The following is a 24,610-nucleotide window of genomic DNA, read 5'->3' as shown; positions in this document are numbered from 1 at the left end:
TTATTGAATTCCATAATTTTAAAAGGATATCCTTTCATCACTTCATGATATGCCATCACCTATTATAAACAAAATTCTACTTACAAAAAACAATAACAGCATAGCTTACACCAAGGACTGTAGGAATTACTGTTGATAAGCTTCCCATTAAAGCAACAAGTTGAGCTCAGTTTGCAATTCAAGATTGTAAACTTTACTTTCAATACAAGCATAACTTCTCCAATGTCACCATTTAACAGTATAATGTTCAAAAAATGTGAGGCTATCTCAAATCACACAGTTCTCCTCCTGAATATATTTTTAGCGAATTCATTAAACATTGAAGCAGCAGCAATGTAAGTATCTAAGTTAACAACCTTATCCAAATGAAGCATTTACTTAAGTGAATCCATAAAACTAAAATTATGTAGTTAACTCTCACCTGATCAAGCACAGCCTCAGTGATCATATCCCCAGCAACCTTCTTCGACTCAGCCACCACAGCAAGCTCATCTGACACCCACTTCCTCCTAGCAGGCGCCGAAGTGAGAACGTTGGCAAACCTTTGCATATCCCTTTTGAAAGGGAAATCAGGTTAACCATTTCCTATAATTAATTTTGGTGATTAATGATCAACACAAACACATGGACTAACTAGTTTGTATAGAATTCATGTATTACAGGTGCATAAGGTTCAACACAAACCAATAGAAGAATCAAGTTGGGGACACAATTTAATCGGGGCATAAGGACTTGAGTGTGATGTGGAATGGGGCACCGGACTGTCCGGTGCACCAGGACCGTACAACATCAAACCAGCCACTCTCGGCAAAACGCAGGCACGCTCCGCTATAATTCACCGGACTGTCTGGTGTGCCACCGGACTGTCCGGTGAGCCAGCGGGCAACGACTATCCAGCGCGCAACGGTCGACTCTAACAGCAGGAACAGTGTAGCACAGTGCACAGCAGAAGTCAGAGCCGTGAAGTCACAAGGCACCGAACTGTCCGATGTGGCACCGGACTGTCCGGTGCAGCAAGAGGACAAAGCTCCAATGGTTGACTTCACTCTGAACCCTAACGGTTGGATGAAGTGGCTGCGCACCAGACAGCGCACAGTACCTGTCCGGTGGCGCACTGGACTGTCCGGAGCGCCCATCGCCAACAGCCTCCCCAACGGCTATGGAAGTGGTTGAAGGCTATAAATACCCCCAACCACCTCATTCATATCCATCCAAGCATTCTGAATATTGCATTCAATACAAGAGCAAAAGACTCCACTCCAAAACACAATCAAAGCAATCGATCCACTCAAAGTCTCCAAATCAACTCTAGTGCATTAGGACTTGTGAGAGGATCTCTTGTGTTCTTTGTTGCTCTTGTTTGCTTGGCTTGGCCTTTTTCTTTTCAATTCTTACTCTCAAGTGCTTTGTAAGCAAGGCAAGAGACACCAATTGTGTGGTGTTCCTTGCGGGGTCTAAGTGACCCGTGAGATTAAGAAGAAGGCTCACTCGGTCTAAGTGACCGTTTGAGAGAGGGAAAGGGTTGAAATAGATCCGATCTTTGTGACCTCCTCAACGGGGACTAGGTTCTTTGGAACCGAACCTCGGTAAAACAAATCATCGTGTCACTCGCCTTTATTTCTGTAACACCCTGAATTTGGGGGTATAAAATTTCTTTTCCAATATCCACCAAATTCAGGTGTTACCCTCTCTTTTCCTTGATCTTTCTTTTCTTTTCCCTAAATAGTGGGGAATTATTTTGTATTATATCTACGTGTAAGCCTAGTAAATTAAAACCCTATGAGTGCTTTGATTGTCGCATCATGCTGGCGTATACTTTCACTTTGTTTGATGAGTGATTTTGTGGAGCATGGGTTTAATAAGGAATTCAATTTAACATCGTGAAGAAAATAGGAAAGAACAAAAGATAAAGAAAATGGAAAATAGAAAGGAGCCCCCCTTCTCTCTTGGGCCGGCTCTTTGGCAGGCCCAGCAGCCCCCCTCCTTCCCCCTTTCCCCTTGGGCCGGCTGGCTCGGCGGCCCAGCCGCCCCCTCCCCCGCACGGCCCAGCCGGCGGCCCAGCTCGCCCCTCCCCCGCGCGGCCCACCTGGCCCATCCTGCGCGCAGCAGCCCCACCCCCTTAACCCTAGGCCGCACCCTCCCCCAGCCGCCGCCGCCACCCCCTGGTGGGGCCCGCTCGTCAGCCCCACCCCTTTCCCCTACCTCCTTCTCTCCCTCTCCGATCACGCGCACATCCCTCTCTCTCTCCCTCGACGCCGCTCGCCCTCGCCCTCCCTTCCCCAGCCGCAGCCGCGACAAGGGCTCGGCCCCGGTGGCCCCGACGGCCCGACGCGAGTGGCGCGGGCGCGGCTCCGGTGCGGGCGCGCGGCCCTGCGCGGGCGCGGCTTAGGCGCGGCACCGGCTCGGTGGCCCAGCGCGGCCAGCTCGGCGCCCCCCTGCGGTGCGGCCAAGAGGGCCGGCGCAGTGCGCTGCCGACGTGGTGGCTCGCGGCCAGTGAGCGCAACGCGCACGGCCTAGCTCCCAGCCCGCTGCCGAGCCCTCCCCTGCGTGCCTGTCCCGCGTGCCCGAGCGTCCGGCCCCCGGCTCCCTAGCCTGTCGCGGTGTGCTCCCAGCGGGCCCTAGTCGGCACCCAACCGTCGTGATCGACCGAAAGACCACCTTCGCCGAACTCCTTCTGTCGTGTTGGTCCTCATGTGCGCAGTGGAGAACGAGAAGAAGAAGCAATCATCCTATTCGTGAGTGAGGTGGTTGTGGCCGCATGAGATCTCATCGTTTTGAACTGTGAACTAGTACGTATTCAACATGTGTGCATAGCAGATACATCTGATCCTGTTTTAATTGTGATAAATTCGTAATCATATCAAATGCACGTTAATAATAAGTATTTTGTCTAACCAGCGTATTGTTTGTTTATCTAATGGTTAATGAAATGACATTCTAATTTAAGTGTAGCTTTAACTTGTCCTTTTATAAATACCCATTAATATGATTACATCAATTCAAACGTTCATGAATCAATACTTGTTTAGTATAAGCACGACAGTTATTTAGTGGTTCCCGCGCTTCGCGCATGCTGATTTACATGTCATTCGCGCGATGTGGCGCGTATGGATTCGCGTGTACTGTTCCGCACGTGGTGTCGTGCTGGGCCATGCGTCGTTCGCACTCTAAGTCGTGTGTATCTGTGTGTCGTTCGTGAGTGTCGCACGTGCTCTCCGCACACGTTGTCGCTCGATGTTCACGCGTATCGCATATTATTCGTGCGTGAGATTAAGCCGTTTGCTTATAATCACTCATGACAATTAATTAACTATTTAACCATCTACTATTAAACTAGTAAGTTAGTCATAACTATATAGTAGTTTTAATCTACATTTGATGTCAATTAATGTGATTGCGTCGAATTAAATGTTCTAACTAATACTTTGTAGCGTAAATGTTATAACTTCTCGACCCTAGCTTCGACTATCGCGGTTCTTTTCCTCGCATAACCGTAGAAGCGCTATCTATTTTATATTGCTCGTTTTTATAACATTTTATATTGTATGGTGTAATGTTCTTATGTATATGTATATGTTTGTTTGCTTGTGTCTGTTTGTCTTCGCCTCGCGTTGCGATTAGAATCACGACTCGTTCCTGAGCTTCGAGGAATCAATGATCAACACTTGGTGAACCACTGGTCCCGAGATCAAGCTCTTCGAGTTCTACAAGGCCGAAGATCCTGAGCATCTGTTTGGTGAAGGCAAGTGTCCTCTGACCTATTATGTCCCATTTACTTTATAATTCATCAACCCGCATACCATGAACAACCTAGGGATTGACTAGCTTTCTATTTACCTTGTCCTTGATTACCTTTTTGGGTTACTATGGTTAGATTCATGCTATTGCTTTACTTTAATCAATGAACATGATGTGAACACTTATGATACGATGTTGTCTCTATGATTATGATGTTGGACTGGTGATACTTTATGGGGCTCGAGCGGTTTCTCGAGTGCCTCTCCGTAAGGACCTGTTCTATGGATGACCGCCCGGGAAAACAGTGCAACCATGAGGGTGGAGTGGGACGCCCTTAGCTGAATAATTAGAGGATCTGGGGTGTAGTTCGCTTAGCCGTTGTGCCGTCAATGGGGCTCGGTGTATGCGGCTCGCTCTGCCAAGGTTGATTTGTCCCTTGGGGAGGAGTGCGGTACATTTAGGACACCTAACGGGCGGCTACAGCCCCGGGGAATCTTTGTAAAGGCTACGTAGTGAAACCCTGCCTATTCACCTTGGTAGTGTTTAAGGGTTTGATTGGCCCGAGGCAAGAGGGAATCACGGCTTGTGGGTAAAGTGCACAACCTCTGCAGAGTGTTTGAAAACTGATATATCAGTCGTGCTCGTGGTTATGAGCGGCCAAGGGAGCTCCAGTGATTAGTGGTACTTGATCAGAGATACTTTGGTTTACAGGTGGCAATGAGACTGATGGTTCTGGTTATGACTATGGTAATGGTAAGTGGTATTCTTTCCGTTTGGAAAGGGTACTTTTGGGTTAACAACTTGGGTTAATGTTAAAACTTGGCTCTCTACTAGTAATAATTACCTGATCAACTAAAAGCAACTGCTTGACCCTAACCCCACATAAAGCTAGTCCACTTCAGCCAAACAGGACATTTGCTGAGTACGTTGATGTGTACTCACCCTTGCTTTCACAAAACACCAGGTTGCCTTTGGTGCAATCTATGCTCAGGTAAAGAAGGCGTCGAGGCGGATCTCCAGGAGTTCCAGGACGTTGACGAGTTCGAGGACTAGGCTAGCGAGCTCCCCCAGTCAGCTGCCTGTGGTGGGTTGTTTACGTTGGCTACGTTTCGATTCTGTGTACTTTGATTTATATTATGTAAATGGCTCTAGTCTGTAATATTATTACTTACTCTTTATTGTAATTCGAAGCATTGTGCTATGATGAGTCATTTATGTAATCGCTGTGTACGTGAATTACTGATCCTGGCACGTACATGGTTCGCATTCGGTTTACCTTTAAAACCGGGTGTGACATAAATGGTATCAAAGCCGTGCTGACTGTAGGACCGCTGACCTAGAGTATCATTGGCCGTTTTAAAGACTTATTGACTTTTACTTCACCCCATCCTTGATGCTGCTTCAAAATATTAGTCACCTCGACTAATTCTATGTTGTGCTCCTATATGCCCCCTTGCCAAAAGTATTTTATTCTAGTATGGTCTATACTTCTCTCAATCCATTAGAACTGATCTCACTCTTGTGCTTGCGACATCTTTGTAGATGCCCCCTGACCATAACCTTCTTGTATTTTGGGATTCTTTCCTCTTTCATCATTAAATTGTACCATTTGGCAAACTCTAGTCCTTCGGTATTGACATACTCATATCCCTGAATTCTTCAATTCTCTTGTTTCAAATACTTGCCTCTAAATTTTTACTGCCTATTTAAACATTTTAGTTTATATGTCCATGATCTTACTATCTTTTGAAACCCTTTCCTATTCTATTGATAAGTCGCCATCTTTTTGGCAATTTGTACTTTCTTGGTCTTGGTATGCTCGTACCATTGGAATCTCGCATACTCTTGTTTTATATATGCTTACCTTTATGTCCCAATATCTGTTTGAAATATTTTAGTTAACATGCCCTTGACCACCCTTGTTTCCTAATGATCCATGAGTGATCATTTTATTTTGCACACCTGTAGTAATTTCGTTGTTTCCTTGTAACTCCACTCGGTAATGAATCTTTACTTCAACCCTTCTGCTGGAACCTTACCGATCTTACTCTTGATTGTTTTCTCCACTTTGTCGTTTCACGAGTCTTGACTTAACTATATCCTTTGTTATGCTTTTTAATTATTATCACATGCACCCTTAACACCTCTATATCCTACATTGATGTTTGTCTCATACCTGCCCTTTAAAATCGCCCCTCTTCCGTCTCATATCTTCTTTCTCTTGGTCGTATCCTCCTCTTTGGCTCGCGAGTTTGTAACCTCATCTTTTGTTGTGCTTTTGCTTCTTATTGTCTTTACCCTTCTCATCTCTCCACCTTACCTTGGTGAGTACGCTATGTTCGTTATCTAAAACCTCCAATCTCCCACCTTAGTTCAAGCGTGGTCTCTTACTTATCTCACCCGTGGTTATATCCTATACTTTACCTCTTGCAAGACTTATCTTATTTCTATCCTTGATTGTACCTAGATTCCTGGTTTTTTTATGCACATTTACCTCTTCCTTTATATCCTTGCCTATTATCACCTTTGACCCTTGACCTCTCTCCATATTTACCATGATGTTTACCTATTTTTCTTAGCCTCACTTATTCCATTTCAATCCAAGAGTGTTGTTTTCCCTATCCCGCTCTTGTTCATTTCCTTTCCCTTTATCGCTTTGCAAGTCTTGTCTTACCTTAGCTTCATACTTTGTTGAGCTTTTGTTTGATATCATCCTTACCTTGGTAATCTATAGATCTTGCCTTGATACTTATCTTAGGTCTGCTTGTTGAAATCCCCTCTTTTCTGTCTCAATTCGAGAGCTATGGTTTACTTATCTCACCCTTGGCTATATCCTCTTCTTTACCGCGTGTAGGCCTAGACTTAACTCCATTCTTTATTGTATTTGTACCACTTGCTCTTCTATGCCCTTATCTTTTCTCTCACACCCTTGTTTGTTATCGCCTTTGGCCCTTGCGATATTTACGTCCTCTACCTGAATGCTCACCTTGAACTTGTCTTTTAAAAGCCTCCCCTTTCTTTCAACCCAGTTTGAGAGCTGCAAGTTACCTATCTCTCCCTTGATTTCTTTTTCCTCCTTGTCGCCTTACAAGTTTTGTCTTAATTCCATCTTGTGCTGTGTCTTTATTTGCTATCACCATTACCTGGTCATCCATCGATCTTGCCTTGATACTTATCCTTATTCCTTCTCTTCAAAAATCTCCTCCCTTCCACCTCAATTTGAGAGTGGCAATTGACATATCTTGCCCTTGGACGCACACTCTCCTTTTCCATTTGCAGGTACCGTCTTAACTCCATCCTTTATGGTACTAATATCCTTTGTCTTATGCCTATTTACCTCATCTCCTACATCCTTGTTCATTATTACATTTAAAACCCTTGTGATATCTATGCCATTGCCCCCATTCTTACTTTGAACCTACCCTTTAAAGCCTGCTCTTTTTCATCGCTGTTTGAGGATAATGCCTCACCTACTTCACCATTGATTGCTTCCCCTTCTTTGATGCCTCACAAGTTTTTGTCTAAAATACATCCTTGGTTGTGTTTGTATGTTATCACCTTAACCCTTGTCATCCCTTGATCTTTACCATGATGCTTATCTTGCACCTGCATTTTAAAGCCTCCTCTCCCATTTCATTTCAAGAGTGATGTCTTGCCTATCCCGCTCTTGTTCATTCCCTTTTTCCTCTGTCGCGTTGCAAGTCTTGTCCTAACTCTATCTTTTGGTGTGCTTTTGCCTTTCACCTCACTTACCTTTGTAATCGCTGGATCTTTTCATGATGTTATCTTATGCCTACCTTTTGAAATATCAACTTTTACATCTCAATTTAACAATGGTGTTTTACCTATCCTGACCTTGGCTGCATTCTCTCCCTTGTCGGTTACAATCATTGCTTTAGCTCCATACTTTACTATTCTCATGCCCCTATCCTGCATGTTTTATCGCTCCCTTTGTCTTTCGATGGCCTTATAGTAGTCTCCCATTTGTAAGGAAATACCACCATCTAGTTAACATTAACGTGTAGAAACAAAATGTTTGTTGTTGTGTGCTGGTGCTGTTTGTCTTTGTGCGATGACTGATTTGCTTCTTTGTGATGAATGTTGATGTGGTGTGGCCCTTGGTCCACAATGGCATCTGTTTACTAGGTGAGTGCCATAGAGTTAAGTCGTTGGGTTCTCCCCTGCTCTCTCTCAACCGTCTATACTTACCTTTTCTCGCTATTCTTTCCACTTGCACCGGTCCATTTGGCAACCTCCAACTCCTCCAAATCAGTCAAGACCTGAGTCGGCAGCATCTTCACCAAGTGCATATCAATGCTCCTGTTAAAGGGGGTTAGCCGCTAACCCCAATGAAGACAATGCGATCAACATCAACCAACAAGATCGGAGTGGCGCGGCGGAAGCATGTGTGGGTCCTAACCCACAGGTCCAGGAGATCCTCAAGAACTGCATCAATTGGTCTCAAGCATCTGAAAGTCAAAGCAACAAGTCCGCAAGTTAAGGTTGCAGAGTGAAAGCCAACTCAAGAACGTCATGATCAACCAATGAACCAATCTCATTTTCTTGCTAGCCTCTTCTTGAATCTCGAGGGCGAGATTCTGTTAAAGGGGGTTAGATTTGTAACACCCTGAATTTGGGGGTATAAAATTTCTTTTCCAATATCCACCAAATTCAGGTGTTACCCTCTCTTTTCCTTGATCTTTCTTTTCTTTTCCCTAAATAGTGGGGAATTATTTTGTATTATATCTACGTGTAAGCCTAGTAAATTAAAACCCTATGAGTGCTTTGATTGTCGCATCATGCTGGCGTATACTTTCACTTTGTTTGATGAGTGATTTTGTGGAGCATGGGTTTAATAAGGAATTCAATTTAACATCGTGAAGAAAATAGGAAAGAACAAAAGATAAAGAAAATGGAAAATAGAAAGGAGCCCCCCTTCTCTCTTGGGCCGGCTCTTTGGCAGGCCCAGCAGCCCCCCCTCCTTCCCCCTTTCCCCTTGGGCCGGCTGGCTCGGCGGCCCAGCCGCCCCCCTCCCCCGCACGGCCCAGCCGGCGGCCCAGCTCGCCCCTCCCCCGCGCGGCCCACCTGGCCCATCCCGCGCGCAGCAGCCCCACCCCCTTAACCCTAGGCCGCGCCCTCCCCCAGTCGCCGCCGCCACCCCCTGGTGGGGCCCGCTCGTCAGCCCCACCCCCTTTCCCCTACCTCCTTCTCTCCCTCTCCGATCCCGCGCACATCCCTCTCTCTCTCCCTCGACGCCGCTCGCCCTCGCCCTCCCTCCCCCAGCCGCAGCCGCGACAAGGGCTCGCCCCGGCGGCCCCGGTGGCCCCGACAGCCTGACGCGGGTGGCGCGGGCGCGGCTCCAGCGCGGGCGCGGCTCCGACGCGAGCGTGTGGCCCCTGCGCGGGCGCGGCTTCGGCGCGGCACCTGCTCGGCGGCCTGGCGCGGCCAGCTCGGCGCCCCCCTGCGGTGCGGCCAAGAGGGCCGGCGCAATGCGCGGCCGGCGTGGTGGCTCGCGGCCAGTGAGCGCAACGCGCACGGCCTGGCTCCCAGCCCGCTGCCGAGCCCTACCCTGCGCGCCTGTCCCGCGTGCCCGAGCGTCCGGCCCCTCGGCTCCCTAGCCCGTCGCGGTGTGCTCCCAGCGGGCCCTGGTCGGCACCCAACCGTCGTGATCGACCGAAAGACCACCTTCGCCGAACTCCTTCTGTCGTGTTGGTCCTCATGTGCGCAGTGGAGAACGAGAAGAAGAAGCAATCATCCTATTCGTGAGTGAGGTGGTTGTGGCCGCATGAGATCTCATCGTTTTGAACTGTGAACTAGTACGTATTCAACATGTGTGCATAGCAGATACATCTGATCCTGTTTTAATTGTGATAACTTCGTAATCATATCAAATGCACGTTAATAATAAGTATTTTGTCTAACCAGCGTATTGTTTGTTTATCTAATGGTTAATGAAATGACATTCTAATTTAAGTGTAGCTTTAACTTGTCCTTTTATAAATACCCATTAATATGATTACATCAATTCAAACGTTCATGAATCAATACTTGTTTAGTATAAGCACGGCAATTATTTAGTGGTTCCCGCGCTTCGCGCGTGCTGATTTACATGTCATTCGCGCGATGTCGCGCGCATGGATTCGTGTGTACTGTTCCGCACGTGGTGTCGTGCTGGGCCATGCGTCGTTCGCACTCTAAGTCGTGTGTATCTGTGTGTCGTTCGCGAGTGTCGCGCGTGCTCTCCGCACACATTGTCGCTCGACGTTCACGCGTATCGCATATTATTCGCGCGTGAGATTAAGCTGTTTGCTTATAATCACTCATGACAATTAATTAACTATTTAACCATCTACTATTAAACTAGTAAGTTAGTCATAACTATATAGTAGTTTTAATCTACATTTGATGTCAATTAATGTGATTGCGTCGAATTAAATGTTCTAACTAATACTTTATAGCGTAAATGTTATAACTTCTCGACCCTAGCTTCGACTATCGCGGTTCTTTTCCTCGCATAACCGTAGAAGCGCTATCTATTTTATATTGCTTGTTTTTATAACATTTTATATTGTATGGTCACTACTACAGGTATCCTCTATACAGGCGGTCCGGTTAGCCTCTACACAGGCGGTTCCAGGAACCGCTTGTGGTGCACCGCCTGTGATGTAAAACAACATCACAGGCGGTCAATCAAAAACCGCCTGTGATAGTCACACATCACAGGCGGTCCAGTTTAAAAGAACCGCCTGTGATAGTCACACATCACAGGCGGTCCGGTTTAAAAGAACCGCCTGTGATAGTCACACATCACAGGCGGTTTTAATTATAAGCCGCCTGTATTTCCCAGATTCATATACAGAAGCAGATTCATATATATTTTCCAGATTCATATACAGAAACAGAATTAATAACAGATTCAAACACAGATTCATCATACAAAGATTCAAACAAGTTCTATAGCAGGTTCCATACACAGATTCATCCACATATATATCAAGTTCCATCATACACAGATTTATACACATCAAGTTGCATAACAACTCAACATCTCAAAGTTCCATAGACAACTAAACATCTAAAGTTCCTAACTAAAGACCTAAACACTGTGTGATATTGTGTACAAACTTAGTTCTGGGAATTTTTGCAAATTTCCATTTACATTGTAGAATAGCCCTTGTTGATGAAGAACTTCACGGCGCATAAAGTAAAGCAAGTCTCTTACAACCTTAGCCACGCCGGTGGAAACCATATCTCTTTCTAACCATTCAGCATTGATCTTAGATTTAGGAACCTGCAATGAAAGCAAAAAGCAATCGGTGCTAAGAGTAATGTGATGAGCAACAATATAACATAAAAATTGCAATATAGACAATGATAGCGAACTTACATCCTCACGATTGACCATGTAATGGAAGGTGACACGACACCATTCGCATACATAATAACCGCACAGGACAGTACCCGGAGGTTGTTTGTCACCATATGGAAATAATGATATTGACAAATTAGGCTTGTCCTCTGGATGTTCGCCGCCAAGATCTTTCCAATAAAAACGGTATGCACTGCATATAAGAATAGCATTGTGAGATTAAGAATACATTTGTTAAGTTGTAATAAGTACAAGTGTGCAATAATAATCATACTTCTCTAAAATCTTCAAGAAGTCATTATACGTAGCCTTTTCCATTCTCAGTGAGTCGAAGACCACGACTTTACCATCCTTTGGCCAGATCATGATACAAATGTAGTGGTCACTATATAGACATAGACGAAAACACATGTTAATATCACGATTGCCATAATTTATAGTTCAAAATTAAACCATGTTGATAACTTACTTAAAGTGGTGCGGAGCTATTATTAAGTCCTTGCCATGTTGTACATGATTATACATGGCTCGTCCAATGTATGCCGCCATTACCTTCATTTTCTTTCTCTGATTCTGTTTGACGGCTTTCTCAAATTCAGCATCGTCCAAGTCTTTGTATTCTTCTCCTTGCCTCCGAGCAACTACTTTGTAGCGAGCTTGGGATATCATCAACGGGTCAAGAAACCCTGTCTTAAGTTGTTTCTTCTTATCATCCATGTATTGCATCCTACGTGTAATAGTGTTAATCGTTAGACTCTCGTTTATGTGTGCGTGTACAAAACTAACAAATATGAAAGTTTAGAGGTACTTACAAGCAGAAGAGGGTTAAGTAGTTGGTTTCCATCCTTTGTCGGTGGTACAACGACCAGAGATCGTCAAAAAATAAATGCCGCACAGGATTTATATGATCATTGCTCCAAAATGCATCTTCTGGCACAACAAATGTGAATTCCTCGAGTTTGTATTTGTTGCTAGCCACCATGTACCACTCATGCATTCTAATCTCTGGAGTCGACAACTTAGAAAGTTGCACCGTCGTTAAGAACGGCCTCCCATTCACAAATTTAGGAGGAACATCCTCCTTCTTGTATACCGAGATATTGGTTTTAAGACATAATGATTCTCGAGTATGAATCATTCCATCTTCTTCCCATACTTCGAAATTGTCTATTTGGGCCGGCCGTGTGCCTACTCCATGAGATGCTGATACTGCTTTTGATTGATTAGTCATAACTCTCTGGAATTTATGCAGGTAGCGTGCCACTGATTCTGACGGTTTCTTGACATCGTCTGTGGCGATTCGCTTATGAATCTTCTTTGAAATAGTTGGCCCTTCAACATTGGTGCCAACCTTTGGTTCCTTTTTGATGTTGACGTCGACATTCTGAGGAACAATTTTGTCTACGTCCCCCTCGTCGAGTTCCTTCGCAAGAGGCGATATGATTGTTTCAACGATTTTTTTGGAGGTTGGTGTCATATCTTCCTGCACCATGGGGTGTGGAATGATCGAACTAGCTTTTTGTTGCATTGGTGTTGAATTCGGCTCATCACCAAACTTGATGTCGCGTCGATGCCAAAGGACCAACTCGTTAATTGCCTCATGCAAAGTTATGATCCCCTCAACTGGAAAATCTATCTCCCAATCTTCACAACCATTGTCTGTGATTTCTAGAACTTGGACCACAGCATAGTGTGGCGGGACAGGATTGTCCTTGTAGTTAACAAGTCCTGGTTTTACCAAACCAGTAGCAGCTTGCTTTGTTTTTGTCCCAGATCGATTGATTGGAATATGAAGAAAGCAAGGCTTGTCCTCAACAATATTGTCTACAGGGTACTTGGTCAAGTCTTGCACAGATCCAACGCTGCTAGGGACTATAGGTGGACTCATGTGGCTTGGCTTGAGTTCAAATGATATGCATTCTGTTTTCTTCATTTTGTTCATCACGTCATTAATAGCCTTTTGTACCCTTTCATCAATAGTCTCTTCAAGGGTCCTTTTCGACTTCTCGTGTTTCCTATATGACGACGCATACTCTGGAAACGCCTCTCTCCAGGAAATCTTAGAAGAGATTCCCCGAGCCCGTCCAGTGTGTTCAGGATTGCCTAGGGCTGCAGTTAGTATGTCATTCTCCCTCCGAGGCTTAAATTCTCCTTTTTTTCTCTTATCTGCATATTCTTGAATTTTTGACGAAACTTCGCCTACCAATTCTGGATGCACAAGTTTGTCGTCCTCACTCAAACCTGCTCGACCTAAGATCCAACGAATAGCTCTCTCATCGATATCTTTTAATATTGGGTCCAAAGTGCCGTTAGTAATAGCTTCCTCGATAATCTTGTTCCACTGCACAACTTTATGGTGATATCCGCTTGACCCCAGGCGATGGGGGTGTTTGTTCATCTTCGCTCTCTGAGAATTAGTTTCGCCCAGTTCTTTGGCCTTCAGTTCGGTCTTCTGACGAACAAATTCCTCCCACTGAGCTTGAGTGATTTTCCCCATTTTCTTGGGCGGAGGAACCTTATTCTTCTTAACAAAGTCCCTATTCATCTCGGCCTTCCACCCACGAAACATCTTGGCCATAGCAGAGAGCATCGACTTCCTTACTGCATCCTCTGTGCCTTTTGGGAACTTGAATGACTCAGACAACTTAGCCCATAGCTTGTTGCGGGTGTCTTCATCTAAATCCTTCCATTTTTGAAGTGTGATTGGCACTATATCTCTAACAGTAGCCCCGCAGGAATTTCGAAACTTTGTAACCACGTCAAGTGGTTCTTCAGGAAACCCCTCTGCATTTAGTTTTGTTACATACATAACTGCACCTTCTTTCATCTGATTTGGACCTCGTCGCCCTCGTTTCCGCTTATGTGAAACGGATGATTCAGGCATCGGAGCATCCTCCGTGTTTCGTGTAGAAGATGCATCCTCTTTCTTCTCTTCATTTGAAATCTATATAGTGAAAAAATTAATGGCCTTTCATATATGAACATTATTTTACAATATAGTCGACATATTTCTATTTACCTCTTCATCGTTGGGAATATAGTCGGCATCAAGCTCATCTGATGTTTTTTTCTTCCTTGGAGGTATAGGAGTACAAGGATTGTCGTCACTAGAACTATCCTCCCCGCTCCCTTCACTGGAGCTGCTCGTTGTCTGCCATTCAAGTTTGGTCGCGTCTTCATCAACTTTGTTAGACGCACCGGTGCAGACCACATCCATACTAGGCTGCTCGTTGTCTGCCATTCAAGCTGGTTCCATCGATAAAGGGATATACTGTTAGTCTGATATACTGGTTCCATCAATAAGGGAACTTGGAGAAAAGGCACTTTCCAATGCAGTTAGACAGAGAAGGCATGGCTGTGATGTTATAATGCTGAAGAACCCCAAGAAGAGATTATGCCCTATAGTCTACCACCTCTCGTTATTTGTGGGCTTCACCGAGGGCGGGAAACATTTGTTGACATCAAACGACCTTCGGGCTGGGGACATCTGCGAGCTTGTTAAGGGGCCAGACGATGGTGAGCCGGTGTACTCTGTCCGGATGTGTGGTCACAAAATTTAAAGCCGCCCCGGCTTCATCTGTGCGCTTCTCTTCTCTTATGTCGGCTACTAAGATCACTTAGCACCCCACCTAAGAGAAGAGAAGCACACACATGCAGCCGGGGCAGCTTTTAATTTTGTGACCACACATCCGGACATAGTACACCGGCTCAACATCGTCTGGCCTCTTAACAAGCTCGCAGACGTCTTCAGCCCGAAGGTCGTTTGCTATCACCAAATGTTTCCAGCCATCGGTGAAGCCCACAAATAACGGGAGGTGGTAGACTACAGGGCTTAATCTCTTCTTGGGGTCCTTCAGCATTATAACATCACAGCCATGCTGAAGGACCCCAAGAAGAGATTAAGCCCTGTAGGACCCCAAGAAGAGATTAAGCCCTGTGGTCTACCACCTCCCGTTATTTGTGGGCTTCACCGAGGGCGGGAAACATTTGGTGACATCAAACGACCTTCGGGCTGGGGACGTCTGCGAGCTTGTTAAGGGCCAGACGATGGTGAGCCGGTGTACTCTGTCCGGATGTGTGGTCACAAAATTTAAAGCCGCCCCGGCTTCATCTGTGCGCTTCTCTTCTCTTATGTCGGCTACTAAGATCACTTAGCACCCCACCTAAGAGAAGAGAAGCACACACATGCAGCCGGGGCAGCTTTAAATTTTGTGACCACACATCCGGACATAGTACACCGGCTCACCATCGTCTGGCCCCTTAACAAGCTCGCAGACGTCTTCAACCCGAAGGTCGTTTGCTATCACCAAATGTTTCCAGCCATCGGTGAAGCCCACAAATAACGGGAGGTGGTAGACTACAGGACTTAATCTCTTCTTGGGGTCTGCCGATTCAGGCATTCCGCCGATGCCATTCTCCATATAAGTCCCAAATAGAGAATAGGGATGAGGTAGTCAAGATTGTAGGCGCTAGTGCTCAACTACTAGCATCTATAGATATGGACACAAGTCCAAATTTGGTGCTACTCGGCACCATCGATATCACTAGAAAAAAAAATACATCAAAGAGATACACTTCCCAATAGTACTCGAAGATAGTTCATTGACTTGACACTCTCTAAGAGGTTCATACAAAATACATTATCTCTAAGAGTGAAACCTACGATACTCATATCGTGTTGTTTAGGACTAAACATCAACAACCCCTTGACTGGTCGCTATCATACTCAATTCCAAAATATTTTTCCAATATGTCGGCTTGAGTAAGGAGATCTGGGCTTGGGAGTTCCTCCAAATCATCTGCAGCTTCATCATCTTCAGCATATTGCAGGGCTTCATCTTGAATAATTTTAGCCCTCTTGGAGTCAGCATACTTTTTGATGGACAGAGCACACTTCTCAAGCATGTCGCATACATCTCCAATTTGAAACAAAGTGGTCTTAAGTGTGTACACTGATTCCGGTTCACTAGTATCCACAACCCCATCAGTCACTAGACTGCGAATGATGTCAACATGTGTCTCGATGACTCGAACTGAGCTCTCAACCATGTCAAGTGGCTCTTTTTCCATCTCTAAAACTGAAAATGGCCAAGTCTCACAATCAACATTGAGATCGCAACAAAGGCAGGGATCAGAGGGAAAACAAGGATGTGGCTTATAGGGCAAAAAGAGGGGTCCAAATAACATTGTCATGGCTATGAACAAGTCAAAGATGGGAGATAAGAACAAGTCTTATAACATAGGGTTGGGAAGCAAAGATAGGTAGTCAAAAAACTAAGAAGGGAGATAAGAACAAGTCTTATAACATAGGGAGATAATAACATTGCCATGGCTATGTACTTCCATGATGTATGTGGCCATAAGCACTAAAAATAGACTTGTTTCCCCAATCACTATGGAGATTTTCTACCAAGAAGGGGTCCTAGTAGTTGCATCAACTATCCATGACAAAATTCTTCATAAGCATAATTACCAACATTTAATCACAAGGGATACAAGCTACTAAAGCAAAAATGGTGACCTTAACAAAATATGTAAGTGAAAACACCAACAATATAAGCATAATGACCAACATTAACAATATAAGATTAACAATAATTAAGGCATGACTAGCAAAAACAAGTAATCAAGGCATGAATTTTTAACAAGTAATTAAGGCATGATCAAGGAGTGCACCGAGGGCTCGGAGATGGGCACGGCGGCGCACTCGGCGCTCGGGCTCGGCGGCGCTCGGGCTCGAGGATGGAGACGGCGGCGCTTGGCCTTGGAGACGGTGGCGCTTGGGCTCGGGGACGGGGACGGGGACGGTGGCGCACTCGGAGATGGGCACGGCGGCAGGCTCGGCGCTCGGGCTCGGGGACGGGGACGGCGGCGCTTGGCCTCGGAGACGGTGGCGCTCGGGGACGGGGACGGGCGCCCAGCTCGGAGACGGTGGCGCTTGGGCTCGGGCTCGGCGACGGCGTGGCGGGCGCTCACGGCTCAGAGACGGGGACGGGAACGGCGGCGCAGCAGCCTGGCGGCGTAGTATTAGCTCCGGGCGAAAACTAAACCCTAAGCCACCGTACCGAGGCTTTTATATAGTAAACACATCACAGGCGGATTTTTAGAACAACCGCTTGTGATGTATAACATCACAAGCGGTTTTCTATTTCGACCGCCTGTGATAAACATCACAGGCGGTCGAAATAGAAAACCGCTTGTGATGTTATACATCACAAGCGGTTTTTCTTAAAATCCGCCTGTGATGTGTATGTAGTATAAAAGGCTCGGTTCCAGCGCAGGAACCCTAACTTCCGGAGCCCGACGCCGCTAGGCTACACACTACTGTAGCGGCGGCGGATTTTTTTGATCTACGGGAAGAAGGTTTTGTTTTTGATTTTCGGGCTTGATTTCAAGAGTTTATGCATATATATGATCTCCGTTTGTTTTCTTTCTCATTTTGATACGATTTTTTGCCTCAATTTTGTAATATAGACCGGAATTGAAGAAAAACTCAGGAATTCCAAGATTTGGACTTGTAGTTGATCTAATTTAAAGATTTTTTTTGAAGAGTTGTCTCACCTCAAGGTACCTATATTGCTGCAATCTTGTTTCATTTTCATGCACATTAATTCGTTCATGATTTAGGGATTAAATTCAATTAATTAGAGATATTTTAAAAAATTTTGTCTCATGTACTAGGTACATCTCGATATGATCTTGTTTCACTTTCATGAACATTTATTTTTTCATGTTACATCTCGATATTGACGTTAATCAATATAGGGATAGGTAATGGACTGAGGTTGGATGTACAATGTGCCAAGACCACATCCGTCGTACATTCGAAATTTGAGAAGCTTTATTGAAGCGGCCAACAAGCACGCGAATTTGCGAAAGAGCAAGGAGATATTATGTCCGTGCATCGATTGTGATAATAAGATAGCTTGGAGAGATATAGGAGTAATCCAATCACATCTGCTAAAAAGAGGGTTTAAAAACAATTACACGATATGGTCAGAACATGGTGAGTTGGATCCGTGTGAAGTGCCTGGTAATGACGAGAGAGTTGTCAGAATTTTAGATCTTAAAGTTGATGGTAAAGTGGATAATGTGGATGCTAATCAAGAATTTGAAGAATTTGATTGTGAAGAGATGTTGCGCCATATGGAACCAGAAATGTTAAGTTCTGTGGGATCGCAGAAAGGGCTATCTAAAATGGAGGGACTGGAAAGTGCCTCAAAAGAACCTTTATATGATGAATCAAAGGGTTGTGACAAAGAGTTTACTACACTGCGTACAGTTCTAGAACTTCTGAAGTTGAAGGCTAGCGCCGGATGGTCTGATACTAGCTTCACAGATCTTTTGAATTTTCTGTCTCAATTACTACCAAAACCCAACAAACTACCAACAAGCACTTATAAAGCGAAGAAGATTATATCTCCCATAGCTCTGGGTGTGCAAAAAATTCATGCATGTCCGAACCATTGTATTCTGTATCGTGGCGATTTTGAGAACGCATCAAGATGCCCAGTTTGCAATGTCAGTCGATACAAGAAGAGCTACAATCAAGACTGTGTAAAAAAATTCCAGAAGAAAAATAAAAACAAGAAATCCACTATTGGACCTGAAAGTGACGATGACACTTTTGATGACATGGATGGGAAAAAGAAGTCAAAGAACCCAGCTTTGGTGATGTGGTATCTTCCAGTAATTGATCGCTTAAAACGTTTGTTCTCAAACCCTAGGGGGGCTGAGCTTATGCGTTGGCATGCTGAAAACCGCAAGCAGAATAACAAACAGATTCGACACCCTGCTGATGCATCACAATGGAAAAATTTCGATCTTATGTATCCTAAGTTTGCCAAAGAAACCAGAAATGTAAGATTTGCTTTGGGTACAGACGGAATGAATCCATTTGGTGAAAAAAGAAGTGTACATAGCACCTGGCCCGTGACTTTAACGATGTACAACCTTCCATCATGGTTGTGTCACAAAAGAAAGTATATTATGTTGACTATTCTTATTCAAGGTCCGAAATCAGCTGGTGTTGATATTGATGTGTTCCTAGAACCTCTTATGGAAGATATGACAAAGCTCTGGAATGAAGGAGTTAGAATATGGGATGAGTATTGCCGTGAGTATTTCAACTTAAGAGCAATTATATTTGTTACCATCCATGATTCTCCCGGTGGCGCCACACTATCAGGGCAAAAGACTAAAGGAAAGAATGGTTGTGTAGTTTGCGTCGATGGAACTGCTTCCATGTACCTTAAATCATCCAAGAAGTTGGTGTTCATGGGACACAGACGGTTCTTGATGAAGCAGCATAAGTACCGAAAGATGAAAGAGGAATTTAAAAATCAACTGGAAAGTGAAGGTGCACCAAAGCCTTATAGTGGGAAACTTGTTTTTGAAATTGTAAAGAACATTCATGTTGTATTCAGAAAGGGAAAAACAAAGGAGAAAAGAGAAAGAGAACTGACCCTTCAACTTACACAACTTTCAAGAAGCAATCAATATTTTTCAAGTACCTCCCATACTGGAAGGATATGGAAATTTGTCACAACATTGATTTGATGCATGTAACAAAAAATGTTTTTGACAGCATCATTGGAACCTTGCTGGGCATGCCGAGTAAGACAAAAGACGGACTTAAATCACGCAATGATCTAGTAGATCTTCAAATCAGACCGGAACTTCATCCAGTGGATAGTGGCAAAGGGAAGCCTTACCTCCCCCCAGCTAGCTACAACTTGTCAGTTGAGGAGAGAACAAAGATTTGCAAATGTTTGCGTGGGGTCAAAGTGCCCACAGGTTTCTCATCCAATATCAGCAGACTAGTCAGGATGAAGGACTTGTCTCTATTTGGCTACAACTCTCATGACTGCCATGTGATGATGACGGTGTTCCTCCCAATTGCGGTAAGAGCCCTCGAACAGAGCATGTCAAAGTTGTCATCACACGCTTGTGTTACTTTTTCAATGCGGTTTCACAAAAAGTAATAGCTTTAGAAGACTTGGACTATCTAAAGGCATACATCATCGAGACTATGTGCAAGCTTGAAATGTGTTTTCCTCCATCATTTTTTGATATGCAAGTACACCTGATCATACATCTCGTGGATCAGATAAAAATATTAGGGCCACTATATTTACATCATATGTTTCAGTTGGAGCGATACCTGGGAGTATTAAAAGGTTATGTGCGAAATCGCGCTCACCCAGAGGGTTCAATCATGGAGGGATACACTACAGAAGAAGTGATTGAGAGCTGTATAGATTACATCAGTGACGGAACAATGATAGGTGTGCCTGTACCTAAACATGAGGGTAAACTATGTGGGAGAGGGAGAATGGGCAAGAAAACTTTTCGCGTTGAGGATTACAAGCTAGTACATTGTGCTCATGGTAGTGTACTACAACATCTCACGATAGCCGAGCCTTACATAGAGGAACACCTGAATGAGCTTCGTAAAGAAAATCAGAACCGCACAGAGGACTGGATCATGAGGGAGCACAAACATCGTTTCAGCGAATGGTTAATGGACAAAAACATCCCATTCGGAGACTCTTCGGATGAGAAAACAATGAAGAATTTGGCTTCTGGGCCATCGTGTTTTGTGACATCATGGCAAGCATATGACATCAATGGGTACACATTCTACACTAAATCAAAAGACATGAAAAGTGTTGCACAAAATAGCGGTGTTCGTATCGATGCTTTTGACCTACATGGACAGAAGACCACATATTTTGGATTCATAGAGGAAATATGAGAACTTGATTATGGCCCAAGCATGAAAATACCCTTGTTTAAGTGCCAATGGGTACAACATCCCGTGGGGGTGATAGTGGATAACTACGGACTCACACTGGTAGACTTAAAGAAAGTAGGATATAAAGATGACCCGTGGGTTCTCGCCGAATGTGTTGCACAAGTGTTCTATGTACTCGATCCAGCAGATGAGAAGATGCATGTAGTTATTTCTGGAAAGCAAAAAATTGTTGGAGTTGAGAATGTGGGAGACCAAGATGAGGAATACAATAAGTATGAAGAGATGTTCGTCTTTAACGGTCCAGAGAGAATCAAGCGTGTGGAAAAGAAAATTGATAAGAACTTAAAGCCATACATGCGGAAAAATGGTAGTTCATGAAAAATTGTATGAATCAAATTGTATTTGTTATCATGTATGATCGACTATGAATTGTGGTTGCCAATTAATTTAAAATCTCTCTAGTTATCTATGTGTGCTATTATAATTCATTTAAATTGTATTTGCATATTATTGTTAAAAATTAAATATTAATTCATTTAAATTGTATTTGCATATTTCTGTTAAAAATTAAAATTATTTTCATATTTAAATTGTATTTTCATATTTTTACAATCACAGGCGGTTTTGTCTTAGGGTCCGCTTGTGAAAAGGATAGAGCATCACAGGCGGTCCTAAACAAAAACCGCTTGTGATACTATTACATCACAGGCGTACTAAACCGCCTGGGACATCACAGGCGGTTTTCTAACCGAACCGCCTGTGATGTAAAAATCCTACCGCTTGTATAGAGCCAAATTGTACTAGTGGGTGTAATGTTCTTATGTATATGTATATGTTTGTTTGCTTGTGTCTGTTTTTCTTCGCCTCGCGTTGCGATTAGAATCACGACTCGTTCCTGAGCTTCGAGGAATCAATGATCAACACTTGGTGAACCACTGGTCCCGAGATCAAGCTCTTCGAGTTTTACAAGGCCGAAGATCCTGAGCATCTGTTTGGTGAAGGCAAGTGTCCTCTGACCTATTATGTCCCATTTACTTTATAATTCATCAACCCGCGTACCATGAACAACCTAGGGATTGACTAGCTTTCTATTTACCTTGTCCTTGATTACCTTTTTGGGTTACTATGGTTAGATTCATGTTATTGCTTTACTTTAATCAATGAACATGATGTGAACACTTATGATACGATGTTGTCTCTATGATTATGATGTTGGACTGGTGATACTTTAGGGGGCTCGAGCGGTTTCTCGAGTGCCTCTCCGTAAGGACCTGTTCTATGGATGACCGCCCGGGAAAACAGTGCAACCATGAGGGTGGAGTGGGACGCCCTTAGCTGAATAATTAGAGGATCTAGGGTGTAGTTCGCTTAGTCGTTGTGCCGTCAATGGGCTCGGTGTATGCGGCTCGCTCTGCCAAGGTTGATTTGTCTCTTGGGGAGGAGTGCGGTACATTTAGGAAACCTAACGGGCGGCTACAGCCCCGGGGAATCTTTGTAAAGGCTACGTAGTGAAACCCTGCCTATTCACCTTGGTAGTGTTTAAGGGTTTGATCGGCCCGAGGCAAGAGGGAATCACGGCTTGTGGGTAAAGTGCACAACCTCTGCAGAGTGTTTGAAAACTGATATATCAGCCGTGCTCGCGGTTATGAGCGGCCAAGGGAGCTCCAGTGATTAGTGGTACTTGATCAGAGATACTCTGGTTTACAGGTGGCAATGAGACTGATGGTTCTGGTTATGACTATGGTAATGGTAAGTGGTATTCTTTCCGTTTGGAAAGGGTACTTTTGGGTTAACAACTTGGGTTAATGTTAAAACTTGGCTCTCTACTAGTAATAATTACCTGATCAACTAAAAGCAACTGCTTGACCCTAACCCCACATAAAGCTAGTCCACTTCAGCCAAACAGGACATTTGCTGAGTACGTTGATGTGTACTCACCCTTGCTTTCACAAAACACCAGGTTGCCTTTGGTGCAATCTATGCTCAGGTAAAGAAGGCGTCGAGGCGGATCTCCAGGAGTTCCAGGACGTCGACGAGTTCGAGGACTAGGCTAGCGAGCTCCCCCAGTCAGTTGCCTGTGGTGGGTTGTTTACGTTGGCTACGTTTCGATTCTGTGTACTTTGATTTATATTATGTAAATGGCTCTAGTCTATAATATTATTACTTACTCTTTATTGTAATTCGAAGCATTGTGCTATGATGAGTCATTTATGTAATCGTTGTGTACGTGAATTACTGATCCTGGCACGTACATGGTTCGCATTCGGTTTACCTTTAAAACCGGGTGTGACAATTTCTTGGTTGATTTGATTTTTCTCTCTTTCGGATTTGACTTTAATTCTAACGTTAACCCCGGCTTGAAGTGTGTGCTTAAGTTTATAAATTTCTGGTTTCGCCTATTCACTCTCCCTCTAGGCAACTTTCACCTTTCCTCTTTCTGCAGCTCCTTAGCTGCCTTCTTCCGGGCCACGGCCAGAATCACGTGGTCCATGGCCTCTTCGTGCATTACCACCTCGAACGTAATGGTGTCCTTCCCAGGGAAGACCAGCTCGACGAACCTTGACAGCAGGTCGTGTCGCGCCCGCATCTCCATGGTGGCGAGCATGCCCTGGCAGAAGCGTCTCCCACTGGCGTAGAATTTGAACACGTCCTGTCCTTCCTTGAGCAGGAGTGGCGTGTCCTTGCCGTCGCCTGTGCCAAGAAGACTGAAGTTCTTGTCGAAGATGGAGTCCCTCGTGGCGAACTTGGTGGCCCAGGCCAGCGCGATGTTCTTGTTTTGCCGCTTCCCCGTAAAGTAGTTGAGCACGAAGCAGATCAGGAAGCTGACGCACGCGATCTCGACGGAGAATGCGTGGAGGAGCTCAGCTGGGCTCCTCTTCGTGGCCGGAATCGTCTCGGTAGGAGCCTCGGCGGAGGGATCCGACTGGTCGGCCTTGGCCGGCGCGGCGGTGTCGTCGAAGGGGATCGCTTCTAGCACGGGGATGCCCTTGAACTCGTCCTCGTCCTAGAGGTCGAGCTCCGGGGTGGGGTCCCGAGGCGTACGCGTAGCGGGGTTAGGGTTTGGCGTGGATGTCGTCGTGTTCTAGCGCCCTTCGCGGCTGCCCAGGGGTGAGGCGAGGCTGACGCGCAGCGGACGAGCGGGCGGGCGGGCAGGCGAGCGATTGCGATGGCGTCGCTAGGGCGGCTCAAATCCGCCATCTTTGATAGGGAGGAGAGGAAGATGTAAGCCTGTCGTGTATCTTTTGGTGCGTTTGTTTCTTAGGTAGATTCCTGCGGCTCAAACTGAATAGCGGGAGAGGAGGCGAAGGAAATGGGGAGAAAGCGCGGCGCACGGATCGGACGGTGCTGATTTAATGGATATAGATGGACGGTCCAGATTAGCTCGAGGCAGAACTAGGTGGAGACATGCTACCACTTGCAGCTTTAATATAGTAGTATATAAACATATATATATATATATAATATATATTATATATATGTTTATATTAAAATTGATACGAATATCGGATATCTGGATATCCGTTCGTATCGCTAGTTGGATGCATCGGCATTGCTTTGCCTACCTGTGTACTGCTACTGCCGCTACGACAGTCGCCTAACCTATTACTACTGACCGAGGCCGAACCTGTCGCCTTGTCCCTCCGGTTCCGGTTTCGGGCGACGGGTCGCCGGTACGTGGGGCCACAGCACCAACCGCCGTGCTCCAGCCGTCGTCGTCTCGTCCCGATGTCGAGGCGCACATGCAT

The 24,610-nt window shown here is 45.0% G+C and overlaps 1 pseudogene; it reads right to left on the bottom strand.

Moving 5' to 3' along the window:
• Nucleotides 1-267: 267 nt before the first annotated feature.
• On the bottom strand, nt 268-24,610 carry LOC109941707 (uncharacterized protein At5g49945-like; annotated as a pseudogene).

Source organism: Zea mays, chromosome 8 (genome assembly GCF_902167145.1).
Source record: "Zea mays cultivar B73 chromosome 8, Zm-B73-REFERENCE-NAM-5.0, whole genome shotgun sequence".
NCBI lineage: Eukaryota > Viridiplantae > Streptophyta > Magnoliopsida > Poales > Poaceae > Zea > Zea mays.
Note: the sequence above shows the minus strand (reverse complement) of the source record. Positions and strands in the feature narration are given on the sequence as shown.